Genomic DNA, 12,241 nt, shown 5'->3' with positions numbered 1-12,241 from the left:
TCTGAAATAAAAAATAAGTCGTTATATTATATCATTAGTAGTTTCCAAAAAAATTGTTGTAAAATCCTGTAAATTGGAATCGAAAAGCACAATTTTAGAAAAAAATTGGCATATATTTACTATAAAAATTCAAAACAAAATTTGTATAAAATTTTATTGTCAGTCAACGTTGAGGATAAGTAAAAATCAATGTAGTTCATTGAGGACAATGTACAATTTTATTAAAAAACAACATTAGAAATCTGATTGAGGGGTAACATGAGGAATGTCATCTTTAGAAATATGATTGTTTCTACAACAATGTGTAATTGCTGCTGGTTGGTGAAGAATATTTGTATTGCTAATGCATTATTTTACAATAGCCATTTGAAGTAATTGATTCTCAGACACATGTTCTGAGAACACATGTTCAAAGAACACATATTCTTTGAGATGTACATGCTGATGATGATATGAAGGAATATATATTGATCTCCCTCTTCTAATATATGAAATTTTTAAACATGTAGATAATCATTATATACATTCTGAAGGTTGTTGTTTCATAAAAAAATTTGTTCATTATTGTTTTTTTCTGTTTGTAAATTTATGAGATGAGTACAATTATAAAGTATCAATGAAACCAAAAACACTCAAATTACAAAATTTCAATCAAATTTTTTATTTTTATTTAAATTTCGCTATTAATTTATAACAATATAAAGCTAAATCTCCAAGACATAAATAATAAAACTCATGAGTAAAAAAAATAACTAAAATAAAAAATGCAATTAGCATTACAAATGCTATGTATATTAATATATTTGGGAGGTTGAGTATTTTCTTTTCTTCTCTTTTCTGTTATTTTTTTACAAATAATCAAAAATAGTAAAATAAATAAGGTATTTAATATTGATTGTCTTCTTAGTTATAGAAATTTTCTAAGACTTTTTGTCCTCTGCTACCAATGACTGCTTTAAAAAATCCTATCCAAACTAATTAAAAGTTTCGTTCTCATAGCTATAGTCACTCTAACTTTTGCTTATCCATTGATAATCTTCCTGTTCACGATCCAATCAAACCTATGTTTTCATAATTTTACCATCCTAATCATCTGACAAAATAATATCTTAAAAAGATATGAAAGACTTTCATTTTTTATGTGTATAATCTAAATAAATGTTTGTAACATTTTATTTGTTTTTATCCACCCACACGTATTTGTGTTACTGCTATGGAATTACATTACAACTTGTAGGGCAACATATATTTCATGCAACTTGATGTTGGCTTTTACAGGAATGCATTGTTTGGTATCATAATCACTATTAAAACCTCTTCTCTTTTAAAATGTTGAAAGGTTTTGATTATGTTTTAATCTTTTCCTTTTCAATTTCTTTTCTTTGGGGTTACCGACATTAATTGCTAAGGTTATAAAATCTTACCCCAAAAAAAAAAATAAAATAAAGGTGACTAACAACTTTTCCACTCTGATAAAGTGCGAGAAATTATATAAAACATCCTTTGAAGTTAAACATATTAGAAACCTTAAGAAGATTACAAAAAACAAAATTAAATATGCTTTTAAAAAAAATTAAAAAAGCATTACCTAGTAAATATAAATAGAAGATAATTTTGTTTTCAATAAAATAATATGTATAAAGTTGTCTATTTTCACAAGACCACAATGAAAAGCATGGGTTGCACTTTCTTATCAATTTCTACATAAATTCTTTATATATGATAAAGGTTTTGATGCAGAATTGAATTGATAGCTTTAATATACAATATCAAGTAAATCTTTTTGGATGAACTAAAGTTAAATTGCAAAATAGTACTGAAGTTACAATGCTTGCCTTTCATTGTGGTCTTGCAAAAATAGACAACTTTATACATTAATTTTTTAAAACAAAATTATCTTCTATTTATGTTTATCTGGGTAATCCATTTTTTATATTCTTTTTTTTAAAGCATGTTTTTAAATTCTTCTTTTTTTTACTTTTTAGTCACAGTAAATGAAATTTTTATGAAATAACACTAGTTTATTAGTAAATTTTACATATTATAAGATTACAATGTTTTTAGTATAATTTCATTTTTTTCTACTGAACAAAACTGCGATTGACAGTGTTCATTAATGATACGTTCGATCCCGCATGCTAGAACTGGTACCAGTTCAAAAACCACATCCTCAGGTTTAATGGAAGCTGCAGCAACCTGCTCATATGATGCAGTCTTTGGCGTTTCTACCATGTACAATTTTCCTAGATTCAAAGTAGCTGACTTTCGCTGTAGTCTTGACCGCTTGAATAGCTACTTCATGCTTGTAAACAGGACAATCCTAGATCATACCATACAGAGTGATGCCCATGAGAGTTGACACAGGCAAGCGATCCCTGCATGAGCCATCAGGATGAAATGGGTCACCACACACACACTGACTTGCTTCCTCGTACAACGTAATAATACAATTAAATTGTTCTTTTTTCTTTACAGGCTAATGTTTTGTCAACTTATCTTACGTATTTACGAGGTTTGTGCCAAAAGTAAATGAACTGAATTTTTATTTAATTATCTATTAGACTTACCTAAAATTACAAGTTATCGCCTTCAAAATATGACCCTTGAGATATAACAGCGGTTCCGGCGTTTCTTCCACTGTTAATAACAGTACCGGAAGTCATGTTCCTTAAGTGTGTGTAGCTCATCGGTTACAGTTTCCTTTTAATGTTTGCCATCGTCTCGAAATGATGACCCTTCAACTTCAATTTCAATTTAGCCAAGAGGTAAAAATCATACGGAGCTAGATCTGAGCTTTAGGAAGACTGTGGAAGTAAGGGAATATTCTTTCTTCGCCGAAGATTCTCGCCAGACCAATATTTATTTCCTTCTAAACACCTATTTATGATATTAGCAGTTTCGTCGGATTGTTCTACAGTCGAATGACTACTCCGGGAGCCACACTGATAGTCAGGAATAATAAGTTCTTTCACTAAAATAAACTTCAATATTCGAATAAAGAGTCTCTCGAATATTGTAAAGGAAACAGGAAACAGGCATGTAAGCCTTTAAAAAGTCACCTGGTTCACTGACTTACCCGGGTTGGAATCATTACCATCTGCGACACTTTCCATTCCGACGGAAAATAAGTCGTTCAAAGGACGCAAATAAACTGGTACATTTTAGTTGCAGGAAAATTTAAAATGGTAACGTAAGTAGCATTTGCGGGGGGGGGGATAAGTAAGTCAAAACCTGGAGCCTTCTTTAAATTCCGCTCATTCCTGATCTCATCTGAAACTTCTGTGGATGAAAAAAAAATTTAGAAGAAGACAGAGGCACTGACCGGGCTATCCAAGTATTTCCTTTTCATCGGTATTTAACGTATTCAAATTCTTGAATACCGATCATTGTTATTCAAGTATCTCCTCTTCATCATGTACCCCCTTATCTTTTGTGGCTAAAAGATCTTATTTAGCTGCTCAGCAAATATATTAGCCTTTTGACCATTGCTTTGAGTCCAAATTCCACTTGAAGCTTTTAGGATTTTAAGAGCACCCTCACCAAAGCCACCTTCTAACAAGTCTGAAAACAACCCCAGCTAAGGTACCCCCAGAATAGCTTGCCAAGCGGCTCTCTTATGACAGGCAGCAGATGATAAAATATATCCGGGTCAAGCTGGTCAATCCCCGGTGCCTTTTTCAGTGCCATTTGAGAAACCACTCCGTCTATATCTACGGGATCCACAGCGCGTACGCCAACGAACGGTATCTCACCCGCGTTGACGCCAACTTCTGCTTCACCCTCCGGAGCATCTGGAAACAGAGTATCCAGATGAGATAGATCAAGATAATGGTAAGTCGTTACTGAAAGAATTACGTGACACTTTCGGTTTACGCAAAACTAGTACAGTCTGCTGCAAAAGAGTAGCCTTTTTGGAATCCGCAACATCGCTATCGGTTCTCTCTCCCGGAAATATGAGTTAAACTACTGACAATATTATCTGTGATCAACCTACAGAGTGTAAAAAATGCTAATCCAGGACTTGAATTCAGGACCATCCGATTTAAGGGTGAAACTCTTCTATTCTGCCACGAAATATAATTTTCCCCGTTCTTCTCAAATCCAATCCCTGATTCAATATAGTTGAATTTTCCATGTTTACTTACTTTATATACTTTCACTTTACTTTCTTCACTTTACTTTTATAAATTCATAAAAAAAATTTTCATTGATGAAATCCACTTTTGATGTTCTCTAAAAACCAATTTCTTTAGAGATTTATCAATATTTTCAGTATTTAATTAGTAATCTACAGACATAATTACTATTATATTAGTATTATTAAAATCAAAATTAAAACATTTACTTTTTAAACAAGCTTATTTTTTTGATGTAGCTAATAACTGTGTACCAAAGAATACACATATAACTATACTAAGTACAGCAAATATTTATATTTTTTAATTATATTTATTTATATGTTACTATAATTCAGGCAAACAAGTATATTAGTGGCATAATATTTTTCTACTCTGATGAATTAGAAACTAAAATTATATTAAATAAGATTTTAATAAACTAAAATCATTCTTAATAAAAATTAATCTGGAAAGTGACGTGATGAAATAAAATTATTTATAAAAGAAAACGTTTTACGAGTGAAATGTAGTTGCCCACAACCTAATAAAGATATTGCCTAATTGGATCTGTCAAATAGAAGGAGTGGCTTTGCACCTTAAATTAATAACAATTTTTTAAAAGTGATGATTTGTGTTGTTGATAACCACCTAGTGTAGCATCATTGTAATGTTTATAACGTACGAATATTTATTTGTTTTTTTCTGTTTGACAGCTTGTCGAATTAAAAATCTCTATTAAGGAACTAAATGTATTATTTATTAATAAATAATTATTTTGATTGTGGCTGATAAAGAGGGACTTGAGACGCAACAACTGTAATCGAGTATTTAGTTTTTAGTTATAATGTCGGGTAAAGAAAAATTTCTATTTTATTCACAGAATAAAAAAAAGGTAACTTTTCACTTCCGTAGTCTTTTTAAATATTCAGCAATATCTTTCAAAATGTTGTTTACGAGCCCCGCGATAATAATACACATTAATACATAGGTGAATTCTTTGTTAATTTCATCTTTTAAAAAACTGATCGTCATTTAAAGCAGAAAATTTAGGTCTCCGATTTGAGAAGAAATAATTTGCGCATAAGAGAATTTGATTTGGTAGATACCCTTTCATTCGAGTCCATTACTAAGTTAAAAATAAAGTACCCATCATTTAAAAAATGTTTAATGTTCTTTCCTTTTTCATTATTCAATTGCCGAAATTGAAACAGTATGTTACATATAACTTCGCATTGCCTCTTCCCTATTTTTCAGAAGTACCCTCCCATTTCTTGAAAAAGGTTAGGTATATTGTATATAATTTACACAAAGTTTATTCATTTTTTTAATAAAAAACAATTTATGTTCAAACAAACGCAATAGTTATGCTTGAAATGAAGTGAAATCAGGCATTTACATAAACACCTGGAAGAATTAAAAAAGTACTAATTACATACCTTTACGTATTAGTGAAAATTTATTCATTTTTGTTTTGTATTCTAATTAAAGCAGTAAATAAAAACAGTTATATTTTGCAATTGAAAAATTGTTTCTTCGTATGTTCAAATACGTACAAAGAAATTAGCAAATAAACATAATTTTTTATCTTCAGAACTGATTTTCCAATTAAAAAGACAAAATTAGGTAGACATCGTGCTATAAAATTTATTTACCATACGTTTAGATGTGTGTATTGCTTATTACAACCCGCATACATTCAAGAATTTTCTCGATCTTTTGGGAAATATATCCTTTTCGTATATGAATACAAAAAACATAAATTTTAACATTTCAGACTGGATTTGATTTTTTCTATGAAATTACTATATTTTTTTAGAATTTCATGTTCAATGAAGTCCAAAATGATATATCCAAAATGATTATCGTAAAAATTAGTTTGAATATTGAAAATTTGTTCATTTGTAAGATTTCGTTAAAATATTTATATTTTTATATTAACCCATAATTACCATACAAATATAGATAATCGGGTTAAACTGATGTATATAAAAACATTCCATCAGTAGATGTTTTGTGATACGGTATCTTGACTAAAACTCTTAATGTTACCTAAAGATATATGAATATAAAATCAATCTTTGCAATTATTTACAGGTTTCAGTAATTTTAATTATTTGTACTGTATATAGAAATCCCATGCAATGGATAATTAATGTCTCTCAGCAATCTACAAAGTTGTGGTGGAAAACAAATCTCTGTTTAATAGTTTGATTGTGTACGTTGAACTCTAAAATAATGAAATATCAAACATCGTATTACTCTTTTCATTTCGTAAATGTTAGTCGAGCATCAGTTCGACTAAGAGTTTTTAAACATTATTTAGTCTACGATTCAAAATATCATTACTCGAAAACTTTCGCTGTAGTACTAAAAGCTAACAATTTTAGGTTTAATGTTCACCAAATAATGGATCATGCGGTTAAGTTTTTTCGCTAATTCCATAACTGAAAAATCTAAAATCAAAAGCAACATAGTTAATACAATTATTTAGTTCAGGTCGGTGTTTCTGTAATTTACGGGAACATCTTTATGCAAATACTAGTATAAACAAAAAAACAAGCATATAATTTGGCATCATGATGTTTATTTACTTACATAATTTACAATAATTATTTAATAATTTTTTTTTACACGCATATCAATTTTTTGAAAATATTTAGTCAGTGTGTTTAGGTTTAAAAATGATTATACTTTTATAAAGATATCCTAAAATTGAACTCCTTGGTTCCTTACAATAAAACATTCAATGACTTCATCACAATATTTTCTATAAAGATGTGTTTGCACACTCGCGCATACAAATATATTATTTTTATAATGGTTATATTATAATTTTTACTTTTTATGGTCTTTTTATTTAGAAAATATATACAGGTGATTCAGAAAGTAAGGGAAAAACTTTTGAATTGATTCTAAAGTTTAAAATAAGGAAAACATTCATACAAATATATACCAAAAATAGTTTGTTATCGAATTACGGCTAGCGAAAAATTTCGCCCGAATTTCAGTTCCCCGGTGAAATGAGATATTTTTAAAAAAATAATATTTTATAAATAACATCTTTTAAATGAGACTAACATTTTTGTGTCTATGTAATTTGATGATTTCATATGCTTTTAACTTGAAAAATTGAATAAAACTCTTCTCACAACTTATCTACTGTAGTTTTCATGATACCAAGCGTAAAACATAAATATTCAATGACGAAATAAACATTTTTTTTTAGATTGGAAGTACAATAACTTTGATAAATGACTCATAAAAGCATACATTTTATTATGAAAATTCATAGAGATTAATTTTCGATAAAATTACTATAATAAGCACTATAAAAAATATTTTTAAAAAAATCAAATATTATTAAAACAAAACAGAACAAAACTTAACAGTAATTTCTAACCGTACATTACTCCAAATTACATTACGGCGCATGCATTTTCTTATTCTGAGATGCATCATATAACATCTAATTCCGAGCAATATCTTTTCCTATCTTTCCTCAACAATGTTTTAAAGCACGCCTCCCTTTTTGCTCTGGATACCATACCGATGAGACTACACCGTTCCTGGATGCCTCTATCGCTTGCATGGATGATAACCACTACTAAACCTCCATCATTTTGCAGTACTACATTCGCCGACTCCCGGCGAAAATTTCACGATGACCACTTCTTCAGAGTACGGACCTTTCTCCAGCTGCACATTGAGCTAGTAGGAGATTTTATTTGTATTCGTTTAAAATTATCAGACGCACGAATACTACTTTGCTAAAACGTTATTTCTTTAATATCGTATTTTTAAAATACTTTTTAATTATTTTCATAGATAATTTTTTTATTTTTTTGCGTTTTGAAATATATTACTATTAGTTAAATACATACACGCAAGCGCGCTCGCAAAAGAGAAGGGAATATATATATATATATATATATATATATATATATATATATTCCCTTATTATAAGGGACATAGACATATAACATAGACTTTCAGTATGTATTTAATATATATATATATATATATATATATATATATATATTCATTATTTTCACACACGCCAAATTTTAAATGATACGGTTAAAAGTCTTGGCCTTATGAAGTTTATAAATGAACTACTTCCATACCTCTCTCAGACATCCTCAGTATTAAGGCGTCATTTCAGTATCAAGGTGCCTCTCTATCTCAATATTAAGGCATCGTCAGTAGAATTTCTATCATAGAGTTGGGTTGAGACTCCCACTTACCATTTAATTTTTTCATGAATATAAATTAACATTCATTTGAATACAACATTCAATAAATTCTATTTGAACTGATCCAGTACTGTCAAACTTTAAAATTGTTGATATTTAAAATATACCTTACCTTATACATTATACATACATATTGCAGAAATAATGGCTCTGTTTAACACTCTAAAATCCACTGATGATGGTCTCTCTATATTAAGCTGGCCTCAACAGTGCATTTTATGTAACCTAATAATCATTAAAATCAAAAAATAAAAATGTAATGATCATAAATTAATTTCATTTAATCTAATCTGGCGTTAGGTTAATCATTAAAATCAAATTTGTAATAACCAAACTGCGAATGGGAAAATAAAATAATCATTGTTTTATACGTTAAATTTGTGTCATGTTAAATCTAATTTCGTAATGCTTAGATTAAAACTAATGAGTAACCGATCATATCAGGATTATTTAACAGTAATTTCTTCATTTTGAGTAACTATAATTCTATGTACTTCATTATTAGATAGCTAATTATACTTAAGAAAATTTATTATTCTTTATGGTTTTGGTAGGTTAATCTTACTTTCCGAAACGAACATGTGTGATTTTTATAACTTGGAAAAGTTTTTTTTTTGACAATCCCATTTTATACGTAATTCGCAAAATAAATTATTTATGTAAAAGTATTTAAAATATTTTTGCTGTAATGGAAACCGAATCGGCAAAATTGGTTAAAATAAATAATAAAATTCCGATCATAAATGAACTTATAAAATAATTGTTACGTCTACGTAGTAGTATAAAAGCCGTGCCTACACCAAGACTATCGTATTTGATTTCAATCATTGACGGGTTTGATGCACTCTCCAAGATTCCCTATCTAGTGCCTGTCATTTCATTTCGGTATACTTCCTACAACACTAACAATTTGTTTTGCATATTCCAGACGTTTCCTACCTGCACAATTATTCCCTTCTTCCTATCCCTCCAGTATCAAAGCAAGTATTCCAGGATGTCTTAACAATGTGGCCTATAATTTGTCTCTTCTTTTAACTATGTTTTTCCAAATGCTTCTTTCCTCAATAAACTGCCGCAACAACTCTTCATTTGTCACTTTATCCACCATCTGATTTTTAACATTCTCCTATAGCACCACATTTCAAAAGCTTCTAATCTTTTCTTCTCAGGTATTCCGATTGCCCAAGGTTCACTTCCATATAAATCTGCGCTCCAAACATATACTTAAAAAAGTGTTTTCCTGATGTTTAAATTAATTTTTGATATAAGCAAATTATATTTCTGTCTGAAAACTCGTTTCGCCTGTGCTATTCGGCATTTTATATCGCTCCAGCTTCGTCCATCTTTAGTAATTCTACTTCCCAAATAATAAAATTCTTCTACCTCCATAATATTTTTTTATATTCAGTGGTCGTACATTATTTCTACTACATTTCATTACTTTCATTTTGTTCTTGTTTATTTTCATGCAATAGTTCTTGCGTAGCACTTCATCCATGCCAATTCATTGTTGCTTCTAAATATTTTTTACTCACAATTAGAATTACTACATCATTAGCAAATCGTAGTATCTTTAGCTTTTCACCTTGCACTATTATCCCAGATCTAAATTGTTCTTTAACATTATTAACTGCTAGTCCTATGTAAAAATTAAAAAGTAACAGGCATAGGGAACATACTTGTAGGACTCCCTTTTTTATTAACGGCCTCTTTCTTATGTTCTTCGATTACTGCTGTTGCAGTTTGGTTCCTGTAAATGTTAGTAATTGTTCTTCTATCTCTATACTTGAACCCTAAATTTTTTAAAATGCGGATCATTTTATTCCAGTCTATGTTATCAAATGTCTTTTCTAAGTCTACACATGACATGTACGTTGGTTTGTTTTTCTTTAATCTTCCTTCTACTGTTAATCTGAGCACTAAAATTGCTACCTTTGTCCCTATACTTTTCCTGAAACCAAATTGGTCTTCACCTAACACTTCTTTCACTCTCATCTCAATTTTTCTGTAAAGAATTCTAGTTAAGATTTTTGATGCATGAGTAGTTAAGCTAATTGTTGTGTATTCACATTTATCTGCTTCTGCTTTCTTTGATATCATGACAATACTCAACACTCTTTTTGAAATCTTACAGAACTTCCCTTTTTCGTAAATATTACACACCAGTTTGTATAATCTATCTTTTTTTTCAATCCTTTTTTAAACACCCCCAACATCCCCGGCCTCCGCCGATAGGCTATGCGCAGGAATGTCGAGGTGTCGTGGCAGTCGACTGCTGCCCCCCTGACTTGCCATCCTCTAGGCGTCCCATTGGGGTCCTCTCAGTTTCACCAGAGCGCAGTAGCCTTCCTTTCTGGAAGACCACTACACCCCTCCGCTGAGAGGCTACCCTTCCCGTCCCTACACTAGGTTGTCGGCTACGCCTTACGCGCGCAGCCGGCAAACCGCCGCGTCCCGTCCTCTCATACCTGAGTGTATAATCTATCTATCGCTTCCTCACCTGAACTGCGCAGTAATTCTGTAGATATCCCGTCTATCCCACGGCCCTTTCTGTCATTCAAATCTTTTAATTCTTTATTAAATTCAGAGTATTGTACCTCCCTTTTCATCCTTTTCGACTTCACCTTCTTCCTCCATAACACCATGATCTAATTCATTTCCTCCGTGTAATTCTTCAATATATTCCACCAAGGTGGGTGGAATATGACCTTTTCTTTCGTATTAAAAATCGATGTACCATCATTATTTAACACATAATTAGATTTTAATTTATGTACCACAAAATTGTCCTTAACTTTCGCGTATGCTCCGTCTATTTTACCAATGATCATCTTTCTTTCCACTTTTGAAGATTTTACATTATCCACTCTTCTTTCGCTAATTTCCACTTCCTGTTTATAGTATTTCTGAATTTTCGATAGTTCCTTTTACTTTCTTCATCACTAGCATTGTTATACTTTCTATGTTCATCCATCAGCTGCAATATATCCTCTGATTTCCAAGGTTTTCTACCAGTTCTCTTTGTTCCGGCTAAGTTCGATTCTGCTGATTTAAGAATTTCCTTTTTAACATGCTACCATTTTTCTTCTTTTTTTCTACCTTACATTTTTTACTCAGAACTTTTGCGATTCCTCCTCTAAAACCTTCTTTACCTCCTCTTCCTCAAGCTTAATTCCACCAATTCATCTGACACCTTTTCATCAGGATTTTAAACCCCAATTACATTTCCTCATCACTAAATTATTATCGCTAGTCTGCTCCAGTCTATGATTTGCAGTCTAGGCGTTGATTTCTAAATCTTTGTTTAACCATGATATAATCTATTTGAAATCTTGCCGTATCACGAGACTACTTCCATGTGTATATTCTTCTATTATGATTTTTAAACTGGGTGTTGGCAATTACTAAATTATACTTCGTGCAAAACTCAATATGTCGGTCTCCTTCATTCCTTTTGCCGAGCTCGTATTCACCCACAATATTTCCTTCCTGGACTTTTTCGATGTTTACATTCCAATCTCCAACTATTATTAAATTTTCATCCCCTTTTATGTGTTTAATTTCTTAGTCAATTTCTTCGTTTGCAATCTCTACCTCATTATCACCATGGGCACTTGTAGGCATATAGTCATTAACAATCGTTGTCGGCTTACGTTTTGATTTTATCCTTATTATAATATTCCTATCGCTAAGGTTTTTGTAAATACTCTATTCTCTTCCGTATTTTCTTGTTAATTACGAAACCTACTTCCTCCTTGCCCTTTATTTGACGCTGAGTTAATTATTTTGAATTACTTGACCAAAAGTCGTTTTTCGTCTTCCAACCGAACCTCTCTAATTCCTATTGCATCACAATTAACCTATTCATTT

Source organism: Lycorma delicatula, chromosome 9, assembly GCF_047948215.1.
Source record: "Lycorma delicatula isolate Av1 chromosome 9, ASM4794821v1, whole genome shotgun sequence".
In the NCBI taxonomy this organism is placed as follows: Eukaryota; Metazoa; Arthropoda; class Insecta; order Hemiptera; family Fulgoridae; genus Lycorma; species Lycorma delicatula.
This window is presented reverse-complemented; position numbering follows the sequence as displayed.